Source organism: Lissotriton helveticus, chromosome 5_1 (assembly GCF_964261635.1).
Source record: "Lissotriton helveticus chromosome 5_1, aLisHel1.1, whole genome shotgun sequence".
NCBI lineage: Eukaryota > Metazoa > Chordata > Amphibia > Caudata > Salamandridae > Lissotriton > Lissotriton helveticus.
The window spans coordinates 2068928830-2068938822 of NC_136065.1; the positions used below are offsets into that span (position 1 = coordinate 2068928830).

At 47.5% G+C, this 9993-nt stretch overlaps 1 pseudogene; it reads left to right on the top strand.

Moving 5' to 3' along the window:
* The first annotated feature begins 5417 nt into the window (after nucleotides 1-5417).
* Nucleotides 5418-8984, top strand: LOC144752870 (uncharacterized; annotated as a pseudogene).
* The last annotated feature ends 1009 nt before the right edge of the window (nucleotides 8985-9993 follow it).

The window sequence follows — 9993 nt, forward strand, 5'->3', positions numbered from 1 at the left end:
AGTGTGAGTGCAGAGTGAGTGTGAGTGCAGAGTGAGTGCGAGTGCAGAGTGAGAGTGAGTGCAGTGAGTGTGGGTGCAGAGTGAGTGGAGAGTGAGCGTGAGTGCAGAGTGAGTGTGAGTGCAGAGTGAGTGCAGAGTGCAGAGTGAGTGCAGAGTGAGTGTGACTGCAGAGTGACTGCAGAGTGAGTGTGACTGCAGTGTGAGTGCAGAGTGAGTGTGAGTGCAGAGTGAGTGTGAGTGCAGAGTGAGTGCGAGTGCAGAGTGAGAGTGAGTGCAGTGAGTGTGACTGCAGAGTGAGTGCAGAGTGAGTGTGACTGCAGAGTGAGTGCAGAGTGCAGTGTGAGTGCAGAGTGAGTGCAGAGTGCAGAGTGAGTGCAGAGTGAGTGTGCAGAGTGAGTGTGAGTGCAGAGTGAGTGTGAGTGCAGAGTGAGTGGGAGTGTAGAGTGAGTGCAGAGTGAGACCAGAGTGAGTGTGGGTGCAGAGTGAGTGGAGAGAGTGTGAGTGCAGAGTGAGTGTGAGTGCAGAGTGAGTGTGAGTGCAGAGTGAGTGTGACTGCAGAGTGAGTGCAGAGTGAGTGTGACTGCAGAGTGAGTGTGCAGAGTGAGTGCGAGTGCAGAGTGAGAGTGAGTGCAGAGTGAGTGCAGAGTGAGTGCAGTGAGTGTGACTGCAGAGTGAGTGCAGAGGGAGTGTGACTGCAGAGTGAGTGCAGATTGAGTGTGAGTGCAGAGTGAGTGAGTGAGTGCAGAGTGAGAGTGAGTGCAGAGTGAGTGCAGAGTGAGTGCAGTGAGTGTGACTGCAGAGTGAGTGCAGAGTGAGTGTGAGTGCAGAGCGAGTGTCAGTGCAGAGCGAGTGTCAGTGCAGAGCGAGTGTGAGTGCAAAGCGAGTGCAGAGCGAGTGCGAGTGCCGAGTGAGTGCAAAGCGAGTGCAGAGTGAGTGCGAGTGCAGAGTGAGTGCCGAGTGCAGAGTGAGTGCGAGTGCAGACGGAGTGCAGAGTGAGTGTGCTCCACGTCACACCACCGGATCCATGGAGTTATTTGTTGACAAGGGCGAGTGAGTCCAGAGTGAGTCCAGAGTGAGTGTGGGTGCAGAGTGAGTGGAGAGTGAGCGTGAGTGCAGAGTGAGTGTGAGTGCAGAGTGAGTGCAGAGTGCAGAGTGAGTGCAGAGTGAGTGTGACTGCAGAGTGACTGCAGAGTGAGTGTGACTGCAGAGTGAGTGTGAGTGCAGAGTGAGTGTGAGTGCAGAGTGAGTGCGAGTGCAGAGTGAGAGTGAGTGCAGTGAGTGTGACTGCAGAGTGAGTGCAGAGTGAGTGTGACTGCAGAGTGAGTGCAGAGTGCAGTGTGAGTGCAGAGTGAGTGCAGAGTGCAGAGAGAGTGCAGAGTGAGTGCAGAGTGAGTGTGCAGAGTGAGTGTGAGTGCAGAGTGAGTGTGAGTGCAGAGTGAGTGGGAGTGTAGAGTGAGTGCAGAGTGAGACCAGAGTGAGTGTGGGTGCAGAGTGAGTGGAGAGTGAGTGTGAGTGCAGAGTGAGTGTGAGTGCAGAGTGAGTGTGAGTGCAGAGTGAGTGTGACTGCAGAGTGATTGCAGAGTGAGTGTGACTGCAGAGTGAGTGTGCAGAGTGAGTGCGAGTGCAGAGTGAGAGTGAGTGCAGAGTGAGTGCAGAGTGAGTGCAGTGAGTGTGACTGCAGAGTGAGTGCAGAGGGAGTGTGACTGCAGAGTGAGTGCAGATTGAGTGTGAGTGCAGAGTGAGTGAGTGAGTGCAGAGTGAGAGTGAGTGCAGAGTGAGTGCAGAGTGAGTGCAGTGAGTGTGACTGCAGAGTGAGTGCAGAGTGAGTGTGAGTGCAGAGCGAGTGTCAGTGCAGAGCGAGTGTGAGTGCAAAGCGAGTGCAGAGCGAGTGCGAGTGCCGAGTGAGTGCAAAGCGAGTGCAGAGTGAGTGCGAGTGCAGAGTGAGTGCCGAGTGCAGAGTGAGTGCAGACGGAGTGCAGAGTGAGTGTGCTCCACGTCACACCACCGGATCCATGGAGTTATTTGTGCAGAGTGAGTACAGAGTGAGTGTGCAGAGTGAGTGTGAGTGCAGAGTGAGTGCAGAGTGAGTGCAGAGTGAGTGCAGTGTGAGTGCAGTGTGAGTGCAGAGTGAGTGTGATTGCAGAGTGAGTGCAGAGTAAGAGTGAGTGCAGAGTGAATGCAGAGTGAGTGTAGAGTGAGTGCAGAGTGAGTGCAGAGTGAGTGCAGTGTGAGTGCAGTGTGAGTGCAGTGTGAGAGTGAGTGCAGAGTGAGTGCAGAGTAAGAGTGAGTGCAGAGTGAATGCAGAGTGAGTGTAGAGTGAGTGCAGAGTGAGTGCAGAGTGAGTGCAGAGTGTGAGTGCAGAGTGGGTGTGAGTGCAGAGTGAGTGTGAATGCAGAGTGTGAGTGCAGAGTGAGTGTGGGTGCAAAGTGAGTGTGAGTAAAGAGTGAGTGTGAGTGCAGAGTGAGTGCGAGTGCAGAGTGAGTGTAGAGTGCAGAGTGAGTGCGAGTGCAGAGTGAGAGTGAGTGCGAGTGCAGTGTGAGAGTGAGTGCAGAGTGAGTGCAGAGTAAGAGTGAGTGCAGAGTGAGTGCAGAGTGAGCGCAGAGTGAGTGCAGAGTGAGCGCAGAGTGAGTGCAGAGTGAGTACAGAGTGAGAGTGACTGCAGAGTGAGTGCAGAGTGAATGCAGAGTGAGTGCGAGTTCAGAGTGAGTGCAGAGTGAGAAGTGAATGCAGAGTGAGAGTGAGTACAGAGTGAGTGCAGAGTGAGAGTGAGTGCAGAGTCAGTGCAGAGTGAGCACAGAGTGAGTGCAGAGTGAGTGTGACTGCAGTGTGAGTGCAGAGTGAGTGCAGAGTGAGAGTGACTGCAGAGTGAGTGCAGAGTGAATGCAGAGTGAGTGCGAGTGCAGAGTGAGAGTGAGTGCAGAGTGAGTGTGAGTGCAGAGTGAGAGTGAGTGCAGAGTGAGAGCAGAGAAAGTGAGTGCAGAGTGAGTGCAGAGTGAGTGCAGAGTGAGCGCAGAGTGAGTGTGACTGCAGTGTGAGTGCAGAGTGACTGCAGAGTGAGAATGACTGCAGAGTGAGAGTGCCTGCAGAGTGAGAGTAACTGCAGAGTGACTGCCGAGTGACAGTGACTGCAGAGTGACTGCAGAGAGAGTGACTGCAGAGTGACTGCAGAGTGAGCGTGACTGCAGAGTGACTGCAGTGAGAGTGACTACAGAGTGACTGCAGAGTGAGAGTGACTGCAGAGTGACTGCAGAGTGAGAGTGACTGCAGAGTGACTGCAGAGTGAGAATGACTGCAGAGTGAGAGTGACTGCAGAGTGAGAGTGTCTCAGCAGTGTGAGTTTTCCAGAGAGAGGAGGGTATGCTTGTCCCCTTACACGGTGCACTGACACACAGGAGCTAAAACAAAGAACAGCTGAACACATGTCTTGGGAGCTTCATTGAGGCAGCCGGCCCTCTGTGAGGGGAGCAGCAAGGAGGGGACACCCCTACCAATCAAGCGCAACTACTCACAACCTACTGTACGATTACAACACAGGCCAAAGGGCAGAGCTAGGTCTTTTCGCATTACGTAGGGTGAGCAGTGTGTGAGTGTGTAGGGTGAGCAGTGTGTGAGTGTGTAGGGTGAGTGCAGTGTGAGTGCAGAGTGAGTGTGAGTGCCGAGTGAGTGTGAGTGCAGAGTGAGTGTGAGGGCAGAGTGAGTGTAGAGTGAGTGCAGAGTGAGTGAAGAGTGAGTGCAGAGTGTGAGTGCAGAGTGGGTGTGAGTGCAGAGTGAGTGTGAATTCAGAGTGTGAGTGCAGAGTGAGTGTGAGTGCAGAGTGAGTGTGAGTAAAGAGTGAGTGTGAGTGCAGAGTGAGTGCGAGTGCAGAGTGAGTGTAGAGTGCAGAGTGAGTGCGAGTGCAGAGTGAGAGTGAGTGCGAGTGCAGTGTGAGAGTGAGTGCAGAGTGAGAGTGAGTGCAGAGTGAGTTCAGAGTAAGAGTGAGTGCAGAGTGAGTGCAGAGTGAGCGCAGAGTGAGTGCAGAGTGAGCGCAGAGTGAGTGCAGAGTGAGCGCAGAGTGAGTGCAGAGTGAGTACAGAGTGAGAGTGACTGCAGAGTGAGTGCAGAATGAATGCAGAGTGAGTGCGAGTGCAGAGTGCAGAGTAAGAGTGAATGCAGAGTGAGAGTGAGTGCAGAGTGAGTGCAGAGTGAGTGCAGAGTGAGAGTGAGTGCAGAGTGAGTGCAGAGTGAGCGCAGAGTGATCGCAGAGTGAGTGCAGAGTGAGTGCAGAGTGAGTGTGACTGCAGTGTGAGTGCAGAGTGAGTGCAGAGTGAGAGTGACTGCAGAGTGAGTGCAGAGTGAATGCAGAGTGAGTGCGAGTGCAGAGTGAGTGCAGAGTGAGAGTAGAGTGAGAGCAGAGAGAGTGAGTGCAGAGTGAGTGCAGAGTGAGCGCAGAGTGAGTGTGACTGCAGTGTGAGTGCAGAGTGAGTGCATAGCGAATGCAGAGTCATAGTGACTGCAGAGTGAGTGCAGTGTGAATGCAGAGAAGGTGACTGCAGAGTGAGTGCAAGTTTGCTCAGTGTGTGGCATCCCTCACTCTCAACACACAGTACCGTTTCTTTTGAAAAAAATACAAGCATCACATTTTCTTTTTGTTATTTATCATGTACGGTGGATATTTTAACTATATTACTTTAAGTTGCACTTTGATTCAAAATGTTCACTTTGAGTGACATTGAGTCTCAAGCATTATATGTATGGAAGAGGTGCCTCTGATTTACAGAAAGTGAAAGTGGCACTGGTTTTGCACATGTGGTTGTGCATGCATTTGTACTTGCGTGGCATAAAGGGGGATGCATGAGTGGACATACTTGGGAAATGTCACCTGGAGCAGGAGAATCCTGCCCCCATACCTGAGGGAATCATGACGGAGCCTTATTGGATGTCTGAGTATTGGGGACCACTGTGGGACAGTGCCGAACGTGGACCACCTTAGCAAAGACTTATCTAAAGACATACATTTGAGGTATTACGTTTGCCTTGAGTCTCAGCAGAATGGAGGGATACGTTCTGCCATCATGCAAAAAGTGACAGTGGTCCTGCCCCAGAAGTAACGTCACTTCCGTTACCGGTGCTTCCGGGCCCCTAGGGTCTCTCCCCGTTAGCGACTTCACTTCGGGGGGGGGGGGGACGTGACCGGGTTGGGTCACGTGTGTTGTGACATCACGCTGGCCACATGTTAGTCACATGCTCATGGGTCTACCACTTGGTTAGAGCTATGCAGCAGCCCTCAATGAACTAGAGCCCCTGGAGATCAGGCGACCATGATGTGTTGTAAAGGAGTACTCCTCATTTTTATTATACTTAGACTACATATAAGGAGCTTCTAAGCAGTATGTGGCAAACCCAGGAGCAGCCCTCCAGAAAGAGATTGCTATGTCATCATGAAGAGATACAGCCATCTCATCAAAAAGACGCCCTCTGATGGTGGTTTGAACACTATCGATAGATATTATCGTAGCCTGACACCATCGGCAGGGGAGCAGAAAGTGCTGTAGTTTGATCTTAAAGAGGGTGGTCATGATGTCACCGATTTTGACAAGGAGCCCTGCCAGTGGCTGGAAACGCTCAGCCTCAAGGATGTGCCGCAGCTGATATCCCCTATTCAGGGCTCCAGAAGCCGTAGGAAACCTCAAGTAATGAAGCTAATGCTGGAAACAGTTTCATTGACATGCAAGACGGCAAAGAATCTGTAACAGCTCCTAACTCACCGGTTTATAAAGATATGGGGTTTCTGGAGGAATCTGCCTCGGAGGCTGTTGTTGCAGCCTCGCGCAAACTCCGACACCAGTTATGCCTCGATGGACCTCAGCGACTCTCAAGATTTTAGAACCACTGCTGAGTCCCTAAAAAATGATGAGGTTAGTAAATATCTTTATAGACTTCTACTTATACAATATATATTGTTATTTATTATTTTTAACTAATAGTATGTCTTTCTTTCTTTTTTGAACTGTAGAAAGCATCAGCAAAAAGAGCCGTGGTTGAAAGGACATTGTCGAAGGTTAACACCGTAAATTTTTACTGCTTATGCTGTTCAAAACAGACTGAAAGTTCCACAATCCAAAACAAAGAGGCCCGTAAGAAATGTGTTTGTACCTATAATATTGCAGAGTTTGAAAAGGAAGTTCCAGGCATACCCTATGATGCCATATGGCCTGTTAAAGGTTTTGTTGCAATTGTTGTGAGCGCATGTGTCAAACATTACAACCTCTGTTACAACCAAAAAATTAATGATCCGCAGCAGGAGGCTCACAAGTGGGTTCACGACTGATACACTTAAAGAGCAATCCATCATATATGCAGCTTGCTAGACTCTAAAAAAACTGTGTAAACTGTTAAGGCTGGTGTATAGTTTGTCTGATGAAAAGAAAAATATCCACCCTGATATAATTAAGGTCTTGTTGACCACACTCAAAGAGATACAGTACTGGAATTAGCCAAGCTCAAAACTCTGTCATATGCAAGGTTTGTGTACGTATCTTATTAGAAGGATGGCAGAAAGGGCTATAGAAAGATGTATGTGCAATATTTATTTTAAAAATAGATAAGTGTGCTCTTTAGCCCCATGATAACTGTTTACAAAAATTATGAGTCCCCTATAGAGTGTTTTTGTTGTATTAATTAACGTTACATACTTGCTCACTTTTTAGGTCAAGCATCCGAATGTCAGTGCACTAGTTGCTTCTGAGTTAAATCCAAGGTACATATGTAAAGCCACATTAGTATATGTTTTGTTTAAAGAAAGAATAGCTGAAATACAGCCTGTATGTGTGCGCTAATCAGTGTGAGAGTCCTATGTGAGTAGCACACTGGTGTACCAATGCGTGCCTCGCTACAACGGTTGAGTACTGGAGCACGTACAAGAGCCATATGAGGGAGTTAATACTATCACTGACAACCAGCTTACATATCAATTTGGAGCTTCTGACCGAATATTATTTCAGAAATAAAGGTTTTGTATTGTCCAACACAGTATTGTACAATCTTCTGAATGCCATTAGTATACTGAGTGTGCAAATTTATAGGAGGGGTGAGTGGGAAGTCCTGTCTAGAGCTGTTGAGGTTATTGCTTTAAAAATATCAAAAGTTGTGACGCTGAGGCAAATTATCCGCCAGGCCCGTAGCAATGTAGGTAGCATGTGTCATAAAATGTATACGTAGTGAAAAGTCAGCAAACTGTCCAACGACAAGACATGTACCAGGAAGCTGTAAACTGCCCTGTTTATGTGTTGCTAACATTCTTTATTTTTTCGTTATCGATATATACTTGCAGCTGGATACCTCATAACACAGCGCAAAAAGATATTTAAACAGTTCATCAGTATCTGTGATGATGGTCGTGTTTAACAAGTTTGTTGTGCTGTGCGAATTTTCCCCATAAGGAATTGAGGCACAGCTTGGCTAACTGCCGTCTGACGGGGTTGACTTCGATGAACTAGGGTCTCAAGCATAAACCCTCGAGGTAATCATCGATGTATTTTTGTTTTGAGACCTTGTTAATGCACCACTCTGGATACCCCAATGCCTCCTGCTTGCTTTTGAGAAATAAGTTAATATACTCAGAAAAGAGTTGGGTTGTAGTCCTTTCAAATTGCCAGATTTTTTGTATTTTTCCGAGTCGGTATCCTTTCTCTATGGCTGCCTGTACCTCAATGCTACACCAGGTTCTCAGTGTGTCTGCACTCGTTAGTCTCTTTACTTTCAGCGCATGTTCGACACAGGAGAAATATTAGCTTACCATTGACTCTGTACAGCAGTACAGTGAAGTAAAGCTTCTAGGGAGGGTAGACTTGACATTTAACTAGCCCAAATAATTTGTCTAAGGCTTTAACCCCTTCGGTGCTGATTACGGCTCCCGGCCGCCATGAGTCACGGTGGGCGTGTGCTGATGACGGCCGGGAGCCGTCATGACCACGCCCGCGATCGGAATGGCCAGCGCCGGCGCGGAATTCCAGCCGCGGCCAAGGTGTTAAAGTCCCATTTTATGATGCTGTGATGGTCTAAGGGGTATAACTTCATCTTGTTCACAAATGGATACAGACTTGTGAAATCATAGTAATGTATTTTCTCACTGTCACCCACTGCTCTGTACAACTGTATAGCATTTGGAAGACCCCCAATAATGCCATTGCGGGGCTCCAAAGGTTCAGGTTACTCATTGCTCTTGATGAAGGACCAGAGTTCCGCATTTGATGTTAACATATCTAGCCACTCGTGCTCCAAAAGGGATCTCGGAACAAAACTACAGTTTTGAACATAGTTTACCTTTAACACTTGCCTGTGCAAGTGTTCAAATGTGGTACCTAACAGCTTATTATACTTGTGGGGTTTGTAAGATTTCGGACAACCGTGGTAAAAGCATACGTTGCATTCAAGGCCGTTGACATGCCAATAATTACAGTTTACTCATCTAGGATGTAATGGCCCAACAGTATTCAACACCCTCTAAGGCATGTTGGATGAAATTGTTTTCCTTGTCAGAGATGTACATGAGCCACTGAATAGAGTGGGTAGAATAACCCTTCTATTTACCATTATAGAGGTTGGGCAGCACTAGAGCTATGCTTTCAGGTTGTAAAAACATGTGTTTGTAGATTGACATATACATGGAAGCCAGCGTGACGTGTTCAAGGGTCAATGTACTCTATGGATTTTGTCATCTTGGCGGTATTGGGTTTTCAGAACCTTTTCTTGTTTGTTGTTCTGATGAAAAACAAAATATCCCCCCTGATATAATTAAGGTCTTGTCGACCACACTCAAAGAGATCCGGTACTGGAATGAGCCAAGCTCAAAACTCTGTTGTATGCAAGGTTTGTGTACGTATTTTATTAGAAGGATGGCAGAAAGGGCTATAGAAAGATGTATGTGCAATATTTATTTTAAAAATAGATGAGTGTGCTCTTTAGCCCCACGAAAACTGTTTACAAAAATTATGAGTCCCCTGTAGCGTGTTTTTGTTGTATTAATTAACGTTACATACTTGCTCACTTTTTAGGCCAAGCATCCGAATGTCAGTGCACTAGTTGCATCTGAGTTAAGTCCAAGGTACATATGTAAAGTATATGTTTTGCTTAAAGAAAGAATAGCTGAAATACAGCCTGTATGTCTGCGCTAACTGTCTTGATGAACCGCCCAATGCGATTCAGTGTGAGAGTCCTACGTGAGTACCACACTGGTGTATCAATGCATGCCTAGCTATAACGGTTGAGTACTGGAGCACGGTGACATGCCAATAATTACAGTTTACTCATCTAGTATGTAAGGGCCCAACAGTATTCAACATCCTGTAAGGCATGTTGGATGAAATTGTTTTCCTTGTCAGAGATGTACATGAGCCACTGAATAGAGGGGGTAGAATAACACTTCTATTTACCATTATAGAGTTTGGGCAGCACTAGAGCTATGCTTTCAGGTTGTAAAAACATGTGTTTGTAGATAGACATTACATGAAAGCCAGAGTGACGTGTTGAAAAGGGTCAATGTACTCTATGGATGTTGTCATCTTGGCAGTATTGGGTTTTCAGAACCTTTTCTTGTTTTGTTATCTCTACATCTCATTATATCTGTCTGACAGTAAGCTTTCAGCTCAGTTTGATTTTCATGATGGAGAATGTAAACCGTCTTACTTTTCACAGGCTCTCTGCATGTGAAGTACTTCCACAATCTGCCGTAGTAAAGAACTTTTACTCTCAAAAAGACCCAATTCTCTAAAGCCTGCCAGTCTTTCAGGAGGTATTTCAAGAGCAGCCGGGCTTCAACCACTTTAGACAGGATAACCGCTTCTGTAGTGCTGCAATCTATTAGTAACCCAGCTATGCTTCTACATTGTTGGTCACGCCGGTGGTAGAGTTGAGCAACCACCGCTGTTTTTTTTCAATGACTGTACTGTAGAAGATACTCTTTAAAGATCTGGAAACGGCCCCCTCATGTCCCCCGGACAACGAGGGCCACTATTC